We start from the raw sequence: 16,415 nt of genomic DNA, 5'->3' as shown, positions 1-16,415 counted from the left end.
GCTGTTACCCTGACAGCAGCACACTCTCTCCATCACTGTCACACTGACCCTCCACACACACAATCCATCACCCTCACCCGACCCCTGACGATCACTCCATTACCGTCACCCTGACACCATCACACTCACTCCATCACAGTCACACAGACCACTCAAAATCACTACATCAGCCTCAACCTGACCTCCTCACACCCATTGCATCACCGTCACCCTGTCCCCCTCACACTCACTCCATCACTGTCACACTGACCCCCACACACTCAATCTACCACCGTCACGCTGACCCCCTCACACTCGCACCATCACTGTCACCATGACCCCATAAAGCTCACTGCATCACTGTCACTCTGACACCATCACACTCACTCCATCACTATCACAGTGACCCTCTCACACTCACTCCATCGCCGTCACCCTGACCTCTCACACTCAATCCAACACTGTCACCCTGACACCCTCACACTCAATCCATGACAGTCACCCTGACCCCCTCACACTCATTCCATCACAGTCACACTGATCTCCCAAACCTCATTCCATCACCCCACACTGACCCTCTTCCACTCACTCTATTACTGTCTTGCTGACACGCTCACACTCACACCCTCACCGTCACCCTGACCCCTTCACACTCACTCCACTACGGTCACACTGACCCCCTCCCACTCACTCCATCCCTGTCACCCTGACCCTCTCACACTCACACCATCACCGTCACCCTGCCCTCTCACACTCACTGCATCACTGCCACCGTGACCCCATCAAACTCACTGCATCACTGTCACTCTGACACCATCACACTCACACCCTCACCGTCACCCTGACCCCTTCACACTCACTCCACTACGGTCACACTGACCCCCTCACACTTACTCCGTCACTGTCACCCTGACCCCCCTCACACGAACTCCATCATTGTCACACTGACTCACTCACACTCACTCCATCACTGGCACTGTGACCCCCTCAGACTCACTCCATCTCCGTCACCGTGACCCCCTCACACGAACTCCATCACCATCGTACTGACGCCCTCACACTTACTCCATCACCGTCATCCTGATCCACTCACACTCACTCCATCACTGTCACCCTGACCCCCTCACACTCACTCCATCACCATCACACTGGTCCCCTCACTTTCACCCTCTCACCGTCACAATGACCCCTCTCACTCACTCCATCACAGTCAATCTGGCCCTCTCACACTAACTCCATCACCATGACCCTGACCCATACACAATCACTCCATCTCCGTCACACTGACACCCTCACATTCACTCCATCACTTTCACTCGGACCCCCTCACACTCACTCCATCCCCGTCACACTGACCCCCTCACACTCACTCCATCACCGTTACCCTGAACTCCTCACTCTCACTCCATCACTGTCACCCTGTCATCCTCACAAACACTCCATCACTGTCACCCTGGCTCCTCACACTGACTCCATCACTGTCAACCTGACCACATCACACTCGCTCCATTACCGTTCACCCTGAACCCTCACAATCACTCCATCTCCATCACCCTGAACCCATCAGACTCACTACATCATCGTCACACTGACCCACTCACACTCACACCTTCGCAGTCACCCTGACATTCTCACACTCATGTCATCACTTTCACTCTGACACCCTCACACTCACTCCATCACTGTCACACTGATCCCGACACACTCAATCTATCATTGTCGCGCTGACCCCCTCACACTCGCACCATCACTGTCACCATGACCCCATCAAACTCAATGCATCACTGTCACTCTGACACCATCACACTCACTCCATCACTGTCACACTGACCCTCTCACACTCACTCCATCACCGTCACCCTGACCACTCACACTCACTCCATCACTGTCACACTGACCCTCTCACACTCACTCCATCACCGTCACCCTGACCACTCACACACACTCCATCACTGTCAACCTGAACCCCTCACATTCAATCCAACACTGTCACCCTGACACACTCACACTCAATCCATGACAGTCACCCTGACCCTCTTACACTCATTCCATCACAGTCACACTGATCTCCCCACACTCACTCCATCACCGTCACACTGACCCTCTTCCACTCACTCCATTACCGTCTTGCTGACACCCTCACACTCACACCCACACCGTCACCTTGACCCCCTCACACTCACTACGCTACGGTCACACTGACCCCCTCACACTCACTCCATCCCTGTCACCCTGACCCTTTCACACTCACTCCATCACCGTCACGCTGAACTCTCACACTCACTGCATCACTGTCACCGTGACCCCATCAAACTCACTGCAGCACTGTCACTCTGACATCATCACACTCACTCCATTACTGTCGCCCTCATCCCGTCACACTCGCTCCATTACTGTCTCACTGACCCCCTCACACTCACTCCATCACTGTCACACTGACCCCCTCACACTCACTCCATCGCAGTCACACTGATCTCCTCAGACTCACTACATCACCGTCTTGCTGACACACTCACACTCACTCCCTCACCGTCACCCTGACCCCCTCACACTCACTCCATCACCGTCACCCTGACCCCCTCACACTCACTCCGTCACTGTCACACTGACCCCCTCACACTCACTCCATCGCCGTCACACTGACCCCTCAAACTCACTCCATCACTGTCACACTGACCCCTCGCACTCACTCCATTGCACTCACCCTGACACCCTCACACCCACTCCATCTCCGTCACGCTGAAACCCTCACACTCACTCAATCACTGTCACACTGACCCCCACACCCTCACTCCATCACCATCACCCTGACCCACTCACACTCACTCCATCACCTTCACACTGACCCCCTCACACTCACTCCATCACCGTCACCCTGAATTCTCAAACTCACTCCATCCCTGTCACCGTGACCCCATTAACTCACTGCATCACTGTTAATCTGACACCATCAAACTCATTCCATCACTGTCACCCTGACCCCGTCACACTCGCTCCATCACTGTCACACTGACCCTCTCGCACTCACTCCATCACTGTCACCCGGAACCCCTCACACTCACTCCATCACTGGCACACTGACCCCTGACACTCACCCCATCACCGTCACCCTGACCCCCTCACACTCACTCCATCACTGTCACCCTGACCGCCTCACACGAACTCCATCACTGTTACACTGGCCCCCTCACACTCACTCCATTACTGGCACCATGACCCGCTCACACTCACTCTATCACCATCACCGTGACCCCCTCACACTTACTCCATCACCATCATACTGACCCCCTCACACTTACTCTTTCACCGTCATCCTGACACCTCACACTCACTCCAACACCGTCACCCTGATCCACTCACAGTCGCTCCATTACTGTCACCCTGACCCCCTCACACTCAGCCCATCACCATCACACAGGTTCCCTCACATTCACTCTATCACCGTCACACTGACACCCTCACACTTACTCCATCACTGTCAACCTGACCCCCTCACACTCACTCCATCATCATCACACTGACCCACTCACACTCGCACCATTGCCGTCACCCTGACTTTCTCACACTCACTCCATCACTGCCACCCTGAGCCCCTAACACTCACTCCGTCATTGTCACTGTTATCTCTCACACTCTCTCCATCACCATCGGCCTGAGCCCCTGTCACTCACTCCATCACTGTCAACCTGACCCACTCACACTCGCACCATCACCGTCACCTACACCCCCTCACACTCGTTCGATCACGGTCACGTGGTCAACCTCACACTCACTCCATCACTGTCACACTGATCTCCTCACACTCACTCCATCACCATCACCCGGACCCTCTCACACTCACTCCCTCACCGTCACCCAGACAACATGGAACTCCCTCCATCGCTGCCACCCTGACCCTCTCACACTGGCTCCCTCACACTCACTCCATCACCGACATCTTGATGCCCTCACACTCACTCATTCCCCGTCACGCTGACCCCCTCACACTCACTCCATCAAGGTTCCCTGGACGCCCTCACACTCACTCCATCACTGTCACCATGAAAATCTCACACTCACTCAATCACCATCACCCTGACCCTCTCACACTCACTCCATTACCGTTACCCCTCACCCTGACTCTCACTCCATCAATGTCATCCTGACACCCTCACACTCAATCCATCACCGTCACCCTGACCCACTCACACTCACTCCATCAATGTCAACCTGACCCCTCACGCTCACTCCATCACTCTCACCCTGAACCCCTCTCACCCACTCCATCTCCGTCACTCTGAATCCCTCACACTCACTCTCTCACCGTCACAATGACCCCTCACACTCACTCCATCACCATCACCTTGACCTACTCACACTCGCTCGATCACCGTCATCCTGACCCACTCACACTCACTCCATCACCGTCACCCTGACCCCCCACACTCGCTTCATCAACATTCCCTGGACAACCTCACACTCACTCCATCACTGCCATCCTGATCTCCACGCATATGCTCCATCACCGTCACGCTGACCCCCTCGCACTCACTCTCTCACCGTCACAATGATCCCTCACACTCACTCCATCACAGTCACCCTGACCCTCTCACACTCACTCCATCACCATCACTCTGACTCCTCTCACCCACTCCATCACGGTCACTCTGACCCCCTCACACTCACTCCATCACCATCAACTCCCACACACTCACTCCATCACGGTCACTCTGACCCCCTCACATTCACACCATCGCCGTCACCCTGACATTCTCACACTCACGCCATCACTTTCACACAGGCACCTAACACTCACGCTATCGCTTTCACTCTGACACCCTCACACTCACTCCATCACCTTCATACTGACCCCCTCACACTCACTCCATCACTTTCACCCGGACCCCCTCACACTCACTCCATCACGGTCACCCTGACCTCTCACAATCACTCCATCCCCGACGCCCTGACCCCCTCACACTCACTCCATCACTTTTACCCTGAGCCCCTCACACTCACTACATCTCCGTCACACTGAGCACGTCACATTCACTCCATCCCCGTCGCACTGACCCCCGCACACTCACACCAGCACCGTTACCCTGAACTCATCACTCTCACTCCATCACTGTCACCCTGTCATCCTCACAAACACTCCATCACTGTCACCCGGACTCCCTCACACTCACTCCATCACCGTCAACCTGATCACATCACACTCACTCCATCACCGTTCACTCTGAACCCTCACAGTCACTCCATGTCCATCACCCTGAACCCATCAGACTCACTCCATCATCGTCACACTGACACACTCACACTCACACCGACACCATCGCCATCACCCTGACATTCTCACACTCATGTTATCACTTTCACTCTGACACCCTCACACTCACACCCTCACCTTCACCCTGTCCCCCTCACACTCACCACATCACTGCCACCCTGACTCCCCTCACACTCACTCCATCACTGTCACACTGACCCCCTCACATTCATTCCATCACGGTCACCTTGACCCCCTCACACTCACTCCATCACAGTCACCCTGACCCCCTCACCCTCACTTCATCACCGTCACACTGACCCTCTTCCACTCACTCCATTACCGTCTTGCTGACACCCTCACACTCACACCCTCACCTTCACCCTGACCCCCTCACACTCACTCCACTACGGTCACATTGACCCCCTCACACTCACTCCATCCCTGTCACCCTGACCCTCTCACACTCACTCCATCACCGTCACCCTGAACTCTCACACTCACTGCATCACTGTCACACTGACACCATCACACTCACTGCATCACTGTCATCCTGACCCCCTCACACTCACTCCACTACGGTTTCCTGACCCCTTCACACTCACTCCATCCCTGTAACCCTGGCCCTCTCACACTCACTCCATCACCGTCACCGACCTCTAACACTCACTCCTTCACCGTCACCCTGACCACTCACACTCACTCCATCACCCTCACCCGACCCCTGACACTCTCTCCATCACTATCACACTGACCCCCACACACTCAATCCATCACTCTCACCCGACCCCTGACACTCACTCCATTACCGTCACCCTGACACCATCACACTCACTCCATCACAGTCACACTGACCCCTCAAAATCACTACATCAGCCTCAACCTGACCTCCTCACACCCATTGCATCACCGTCACCCTGTCCCCTCACACTCACTCCATCACTGTCACAGTGACCCTCTCACACTCACTCCATCACCGTCACCCTGACATCTCAAGTCACTCCATCACTGTCACCCTGACACCCTCACACTCAATCCAACACAGTCACCCTGAGCCCTCACACTCATTCCATCGCCGTCACACTGATCTCCCCACACTCACTCCATCACCGTCACACTGACCCTCTTCCACTCACTCTATTTCCGGCTTGCTGACACGCTCACACTCACACCCTCACCGTCACCCTGACCTCTTCACACTCACTCCACTACGGTCACACTGACCCCCTCCCACTCACTCCATCCCTGACACCCTGACCCTCTCACACTCACTCCATCACCGTCACCCTGACCTCTCACACTCACTGCATCACTGTCACACTGACACCATCACACTCATTCCATCACTGTCACCCTGACCCCGTCACACTCGCTCCATCACTGTCTCACTGACCCCCTCACACTCACTCCATCACTGTCACCCAGACCCCCTCACACTCACTCCATCACTGTCAAACAGATCCCCTCACACGAACTCCATCACAATCACACTGACCCCCTCACACTCACTCCATCACATGACCCTGACCCATACACATTCACTCCATCTCCGTCACACTGACACCCTCACATTCACTCCATCACTTTCACCCGGACCCCACACACTCACTCCTTCACGGTCACCCTGACCTCTCACACTCACTACATCCCCGATGCCCTGACACCCTCACACGCACTCCATCACTTTTACCCTGAGCCCCTCACACTCACTCCATCACTTTTACCCTGAGCCCCTCACACTCACTCCATCTCCGTCACACTGAGCCCCTCACACTCACTCCATCCCCGACACACTGAGCCCCTCACTCTCACTCCATCACTGTCGCCCTGTCATCCTCACAAACACTCCATCACTGTCACCCTGGCTCCTCACACTGACTCCATCACTGTCACCCGGACACCCTCACACTCACTCCATCACTGTCAACCTGACCACATCACACTCACTCCATTACCGTTCACCCTGAACCCTCACAGTCACTACATCTCCATCACGCTGAACCCATCAGACTCACTCCATTATCATCACACTGACCCACTCACACTCACACCATCGCCGTCACCCTGACATTCTCACGCTCATGTCGTCACTTTCACTCTGACATCCTCACACTCACTCCATCACGGTCACACTGACCCCCTCACACTCATTCCATCACTGTCACCTTGACCCCCTCACACTCACTCCATCACAGTCACACTGATCTCCTCACACTCACTACATCACCGTCTTGCTGACACACTCACACTCACTCCCTCACCGTCACCCTGACCCCCTCACACTCACTCCATCGCCGTCACCCTGACCCCCTCACACTCACTCCATCACCGTCACCCTGACCCCCTCACACTCACTCCATCGCCGTCACACTGACCCCTCAAACTCACTCCATCACCGTCATACTGACCCCTCACACTCATTCCATTGCACTCACCCTGAAACCCTCACACCCACTACATCTCCGTCACTCTGAACCTCTCACACTCACTCAATCACTGTGACACTGACCCCCACACCCTCACTCCATCACCATCACCTGACCCACTCACACTCAGTCCATCACCTTCACACTGACCCCCTTACACTCACTCCATCACAGTCACACTGACCCCCACACACTCAGTCTATCACCGTACGCTGACCCCCTCACACTCACTCCATCACTGTCACCGTGACCCCATCAAACTCACTGCATCACTGTCACTCTGACACCATCAAACTCATTCCATCACTGTCACCCTGACCCCGTCACACTCGCTCCATCACTGTCACACTGACCCCCTCACACTTACTCCATCACTGTCACCCTGACCGCCTAACACGAACTCCATCACTGTTACACTGACCCCCACACCCTCACTCCATCACCATCACCCTGACCCACTTACACTCACTCCATCACCTTCACACTGACCCCCTCACACTCACTCCATCACTGTCACACTGACCCCCACACACTCAGTCTATCACCATCACGCTGACCCCCACACACTCACTCCATCACTGTCACCGTGACCCCATCAAACTCATTGCATCACTGTCACTCTGACACCTTCAAACTCATTCCATCACTGTCACGCTGACTCCGTCACACTCGCTCCATCACTGTCACACTGATCCCCTCACACTCTCTCCATCACTGTCACACGGACCCCCTGACACTCACTCCATCACTGTCACCCTGACTCCCTCACACGAACTCCATCACTGTGACACTGACCCCCTCACACTCATTCCATTACTGGCACCCTCACCCCCTCACACTCACTACATCACCGTCACCATGACCCCCTCACACTCACTCCATCACCATCATACTGACCCCCTCACACTTACTCCATCACCGTCATCCTGACCCCCACACACTCACTCCAACACCGTCACCCTGATCCACTCACACTCGCTCCATTACTGTCACCCTGACCCCCTCACACTCAGCCCATCACCATCACACTGGTCCCTTCACATTCACTCTATCACCGTCACCCTCACCCCCTCACACTCACTCCATCATTGTCAACCTGACCCCCTCACACTCACTCTATCACTATCAACACTCCATCACCATCACACTGAACCCATCACACTCACTCCATCACTGTCACCCTGACCCCCTCACACTCACTCCATCACTGGCACCCTGACCCCTGACACTCACCCCATTACCGTCACCCTGACCCCCTCACACTCTCCCATCACTGGTCACATTGACCCCCTCACATTCACGCCATCATTGACACCCTGAACCCCTAGCACTCACTCCATCACTGTCACCCGAACCCCCTCACACTCACTACATCTCTGTCAACATGACCCATCACACTCACTCCATTACCGTCCCCCAGACTCCCTCACATTCACTCCAATTCAGTCTCCCTGACCCGCTCACACTCACTCCAATGCCGTCACCCTGACCCCTTCACAATCACTCCATCACCTCCAACCTGACACCCTCACACTCACTCCATCTCCTCACCCCGAAACCATCACACTCACTCCATCACCGCCAACCTGAACCCCTCACACTCACTCCATCAGCGTCACCCTGACCCCCTCTCACTCACTCCATCACTGTCAACCTGACCCCCTCACACTCACTCGATCACCATCACACTGATCCCCTCACACTCACTCCATCACTGTCACCCTGACCCTCACCCCATCACCGTCACCCTGACCCCCTCACACTCACTCCATCACCATAATACTGACCCCCTCACTCTCACTACATCACTGTCATCCTGGCCCCTCTCACACTCACTCGATCACCGTCACATTGATCCCCTGACACTCACTCTATCACAGTCTCCCTGACCCGCTCACACTCACTCCTCCGCCGTCACCATGACGCGTTTTACTCGCTCTTTCACCGTCACCTCGACCCCCTCACACTCACTCCATCACCCTCACCCTGACCCCCTCACACTCACTTCATCACCATCTCACCAATCCCCTCACACTCTCTATATCACCATCACCCTGATCCACTCACACTCACTCCATCACCATCACACTGGCCCCTCACATTCACTCCATCACCGTCAACCTGACCCCTCACACTCACTCCATTACCGTTGCCCTGACCCCTCACACTCACTCCATCACCATCCCCTGACCCCTTCACACTCACTCTATCACCGTCACACTGACCCACTCACACTCACTCCATCACCGTCACACTAACCCCCTCACACTCACTTCATCACCATCACCCTGAAACCCTCACAATCACTCCAACCCCGTCACCCTGTATATCCCACACTCCCTCCATCACAGTCACCCTGACCCCGTCACACTCACTCCATCACAGTCTTTCTGACCCCATCACACTCACTCCATCACCGTCACACTGATCAACTCACACTTACTCCATCACCGTCACCCTGACCCACTCACACTCACTCCATCACTGTCACCCTGACCCCCTCACACTCACTTGATCACCATCACACTGATCCCCTCACACTCACCCCATCACCGTCACCCTGACCCCCTCACACTCACTCCATCACTGTCACCCTGACCCCCTCACACTCACTCGATCACCATCACCCTGACCCCTGACACTCACCCCATCACCGTCACCCTGACATCCTCACACTCACTCCATCACTGTCACCCTGACCCCCTCACACTCACTCCATCACCGTCATACTCACCTCCGCACACTCACTCCATCAACACCACCATGACCCCCTCACACTCACTCCATCACCGTCATACTCACTCCCTCACACTCACTCCGTCACCCTCACCCTGACCCCCTCATACTCACTCCATTACGGTCACCCTGACTGGCTCACACTGTCTCACCATCACACTGACCACCTCACACTCAATCCATCACCCTTAAACTGATCCACTCGCACTCACTCCATCACCTTCATCCTGACCCCGCACACTCACTCCATCACCATCACCCTTACCCTCTCACACTCACTCCACCACCGTCACCCTGACCCCCTCACACTCACTATATCACTCTCTGCCCCACGCCTCATTCACCGTCTCGGTAACACCGACACACCCCACCACACACACACTACCCCACACCATCCCCACCATCACGTTCACATAACCCACACTACACCACCCTGGCACACACTGCTCCACAACTCCCGCACTGTCACGCTCACCCCCACACACTCCACCACCCTCACACACACTGCTCCACACCACCCTCACCGTCACGCTGACCCCCCCACACACACCCACACTCAAACACACTACCTCACAACACCTTCACCATCACGCTCACCTCCACATACTCCACCACCACCAAACACACTGCCCCACACCACCCGCACTGTCACGCTCACCACCACACACTCCACCACCATCACACACACTGCCCCACACCATCCTCACCATCTCGTTCAACCCCAAACATTACACCACACTCACGCAGACTGCCCCACACCACCCTCACCATCACGGTCACACAAGCACTCCACCACCATCATGCTCACTGCCCAACAGCGCCCTCACCGTCACGCTCACAACCACATGCTCCACCACCCTCACACACTGCCCCACAACACCCTCACCGTGATGCTCACCACCACACACTCCACCACACTCACACAAACTGCCGCACACCACCCCCATCATCACGCTCACACCCCAACACGCCACCGACAGGACTCACAATGCCCCACACCATCCCCACACACTAAACCACCCTCAACAGACTGCCCCACACCACCCTCACCGTCACGCTCACCCTCACACATTACACCACCCTCACACACACTGGCCCGCACCACCCCCACCATCACGCTTACACCCCAACACGCACCGACAGGACACACACTGCCCCACACCATCCCCACCGTCAGGCACACCCCCACACACTCCATCACCATCACACGCACTGCCCCCCTACCACCCTCACAGTGACGCTCACCCCCACAACACTCCACCACACTGACACACACTGCCCCACACAACCATCACCGTCACACTCATCACCACACACTCCACCACCATTACATGCACACTGCCACACACAACCCCCACCATCACGCTCAGCACCACACACTCCACCAACCTCTCACACAGTGCCCCACACCACCTCCACGTCATGCTCACCACACACATTCCACAACCATCACACACACACTGCCCCACACCAACCCTACCGTCACGCTCTCCCCCAAAACACTCAATCACCCTCTCATGAACACTGCTCCACACCACCCCCACTGTCTCGCTCTCCCCCACACACTCATCACACACACTGCCCCATGCCACCCCCACCGTCACGCTCACTCTCACACACTCCTCCACCATCATACACACTACCACACACCACCCTCACCATTGCGCTCACACCACAGACTCCACCACCATCACATACTCTGCCCCACAACACCCTCACTGTAATGCTCACATCCACAGACTCCACCACCATCACACACACTGCCCCACACCACCCACACCGTCACGTTCTCCCCCACACAATCCACCACCATCTCACACACTGCCACACACCACCCCCACAGTAACGCTCACCCCCACCCACTCCACAACCCTCACACACTATGCGCCGCAGCACCCTCACCGTCACACTCTTGTCCACAACCCTCACACACACTGCCCCACATCACCCTCACTGACATGCTCACAATCACACACTTCCACCACCATCACATACACTGCCGCACACCACCAACACCATCACACTCAACCCCACACATTCCACCATCATCACACACACACTGCCCTACACCACAATCAACGTCATGCTCACCCGAAAACATTCTACCACCAACCCACACACTGCCCCACACCACCCTCACTGTTGTGCTCACCCCCGCAACACTCCACCACCTTCACACGCACTGCCTCACACCACCTCCATCGTCATGCTCACCCCAACACCCTCCACCACCATCACGCAGACTGCCCCAAAGCCACCCCTACCATTCTGCTTACACCCCCACACACTCCATCGCCCTCACAAACACTGCCCCACAGCACCCTCACCATCACGCTCACCCCAACAACACTCCACCACCACAATACACACTAACCTACACCACCCTCACCGTCACGCTCACCACTACACACTCCACCAACCTCTCACACAGTGCCCCACACCACCTCCACGACTCGCTCAGCCCACGCATTCCACAACCATCGCACACACTGCCCCACACCAACCCTACCATCACGCTCACCACCACAGACTCATCCACCCTCACACACACTTCCCCATACCAACCCTACCATCGCGCTCACCACCACACACTCCTCCACCATCACACACACTGCCCATCACCACCCCCCACCGTCACGCTCACCCTCACAAATTCCACCACCATCACACACACTACCCCACACCACCCTCACCATCGCGCTCACACCCACAGACTCCACCACCATCACACACACTGCCCCATACCACTCCCACCGTCATGCTCACCGCCACACACTCCACCACCATCACAAAAACTGCCACACATCACACACACTGCCCCACACCACGCACACCGTCATGCTCACCCCCACACACTCCACCACCTCACACACACTGCCCCAAACTACCCCCACCGTCACGCCCCCCTCACACTCCACCACCATCACACATACTGCCCCACACAACTCCCGTCACGCACCTCCCACACACTCCACCACCCTCACGCACACACTGCCCCACACCACCCTCACCGTCACTTTCTCCCCCACACCCTCCATCACCATAACACACACTGCCCCACACCACCCCCACCATCAAGCTCACCATCACACACTCCACCAGCATAACACACACTACCCCACACCACCCTCACCGTCACGCTAACCCCTACACACGCCACCACCATTACACGCACACTGCCCCACACCACCCTCACCGTCATGCTCACCCCCAAACATTCCACCACCATAACACACACGGCCCCACACCACCCCCACCATCACGCTCACCATCACACACTCCACCACCATAACACACTACCCCACACCACCCCCACCGTCATGCTCATCGCAACACACTCCACCACCATTACACGCACATTGCCCAACACCACCCCTACCGTCATGCTCACCCACACACATTCCACCACCATCACACACACTGCCCCACACCACCCTCACCGTCATGCACACCCAAACAAACTCCACCACTATCACACACACTGCCCCACACCACCCTCACCGACACGCTCACCCCCAAACATTCCACCACCATAAGACACACTGCCCCACACCACCCCCACCATCACGCTCACCATCACACACTCCACCACCATAACACACTACCACACACCACCCTCACCGTCACGCTCACCCCAACACACTCCACGACCATTACACGCACACTGCCCCACACCACCCCACCATCACGCTCAACACCACACACTCCACCACCATAACGCACACTATCCCACACCACCCTCACCGTCACGCTCACCACTACACACTCCACCACCATTTACACGCACACTGCCCCACACAACCCCCACCATCACGCTCAGCACCACACACTCCGCCAACCTCTCACACAGTGCCCCACACCACCTCCACGTCACGCTCACCCCACACATTCCACAACCATCACACACACACTGCCCCACACCAAACCTACCACCGCGCTCACCACCACAGGCTCATCCACCCTCACACACACTTCCCCACACCAACCCTACCATCATGCTCACCACCACACACTCCTCCACCATCACACACACTGCCTCACCCCACCCCCCATCGTCACGCTCACCCTCACACATTCCACCACCATCACAGACACTACCCCACACCACCCTCACCATCGCGCTCACACCCACAGACTCCACCACCATCACCCACACTGCCCCACACCACTCCCACCGTCATGCTCACCGCCACACACTCCACCACCATGTTTTAAAAAATTCTCAAGGTCAGGTTCGTAGGAGAGTAGTCTGACACAGAACAAACGACCAAGAGGCGAGACTGCTAGAATATGGGCATTTTATTCCCCGCAGTGTCGCACAACGGGTCTGGCTTATACTCACTCTACATGTTACAAAAACTGGGAGCCGTCAGTTCTCGTAGAGCGGTTGCCAACAACCCACGCTCGGCGGTTAAACGTAACCCCGGAGCAGACTCACCGAACTGGAGACTTTTCCAGCTGATATACTCCCTTCCAGATATAAACATTCATGTGAACAGCAGAGCAAGGCTAAAAAACACATTCCATTCTGGTTACATACAGATAAGAAGATTCACACGGGACTAAGCAACACCTCCATTCCGGTTAGATTCACACATGTATTCGGACATAATTTTTAACCGTTTCACCACATTCCACTGCTTGGAATTTTACACCACATTCCACTGCTTGGCCCAATACATGTGTTACATTATGCTTAATTCAGTTCAATTCGTTTCAGTTAATTTCAGTTCAGTCAATTCAGTGTAATTCAATTCAGTTCCGTCCATTTCAATTCAATTTAGCTCAGTTCCATTTTGTTCCGTTCAATTTGATTCACTTCAGTTCCACTCAGTTCAGTTCAGTTCAATCCCATTCAATTCTGTTAACTCCACTTCAGCCTTTTGGACATGCCCACATCCTCCGCTGTACCCCAGGCAAGGGTTTCTTCGGCAGGACTGGGATCCTTTCTCAAACAAACTGCCACGTACATGCCCACATCCATGCCATCCCGGGACGGTCGGGACCTCCACAGTTTGTTCTTCTGGTTTCTTAGTCGTTTTCCAAAACATTGTTCTGTATCAAAATCTCTCCTCAATTGCGATTGATCCTGCCGACTACGCCAAATGTTTTAAAAAATTCTCAAGGTCAGGTTCGTAGGAGAGTAGTCTGACACAGAACAAACGACCAAGAGGCGAGACTGCTAGAATATGGGCATTTTATTCCCCGCAGTGTCGCACAACGGGTCTGGCTTATACTCACTCTACATGTTACAAAAACTGGGAGCCGTCAGTTCTCGTAGAGCGGTTGCCAACAACCCACGCTCGGCGGTTAAACGTAACCCCGGAGCAGACTCACCGAACTGGAGACTTTTCCAGCTGATATACTCCCTTCCAGATATAAACATTCATGTGAACAGCAAAGCAAGGCTAAAAAACACATTCCATTCTGGTTACATACAGATAAGAAGATTCACACGGGACTAAGCAACACCTCCATTCCGGTTAGATTCACACATGTATTGGGACATAATTTTTAACCGTTTCACCACATTCCACTGCTTGGAATTTTACACCACACACCGTCACACACACTGCCACACATCACTCTCACCGTCACGCTCTCCCCCACAAACTCCACCACCATTACACACACTGCCCCACACCACGCACACCGTCATGCTCACCCCCACACACTCCACCACCCTCACACACACTGCCCCAAATCACCCCCACCGTCACGCTACCCACTCACACTCCACCACCATCACACACACTGCCCCACACCACTCCCGTCACTCACCTCCCACACACTCCACCACCCTCACGCACACACTGCCCCACACCACCCTCACCGTCACTTTCTCCCACACACCCTCCATCACCATAACACACACTGCCACACATCACCCCCACCATCACGCTCACGACCACACTCCACCACCACAACACACACTACCCCACACCACCCTCACCGTCACGCTCACCCCTACACACTCCACCACTATCACACACACTGCCCCACACCACCCCCACCATCACGCTCAC

The sequence above is a fragment of the Chiloscyllium plagiosum genome, unplaced genomic scaffold, assembly GCF_037043375.1.
Source record: "Chiloscyllium plagiosum isolate Xiang-an unplaced genomic scaffold, Cpla_swu_hap1 HiC_scaffold_51, whole genome shotgun sequence".
Lineage (NCBI taxonomy): Eukaryota > Metazoa > Chordata > Chondrichthyes > Orectolobiformes > Hemiscylliidae > Chiloscyllium > Chiloscyllium plagiosum.
This window is presented reverse-complemented; position numbering follows the sequence as displayed.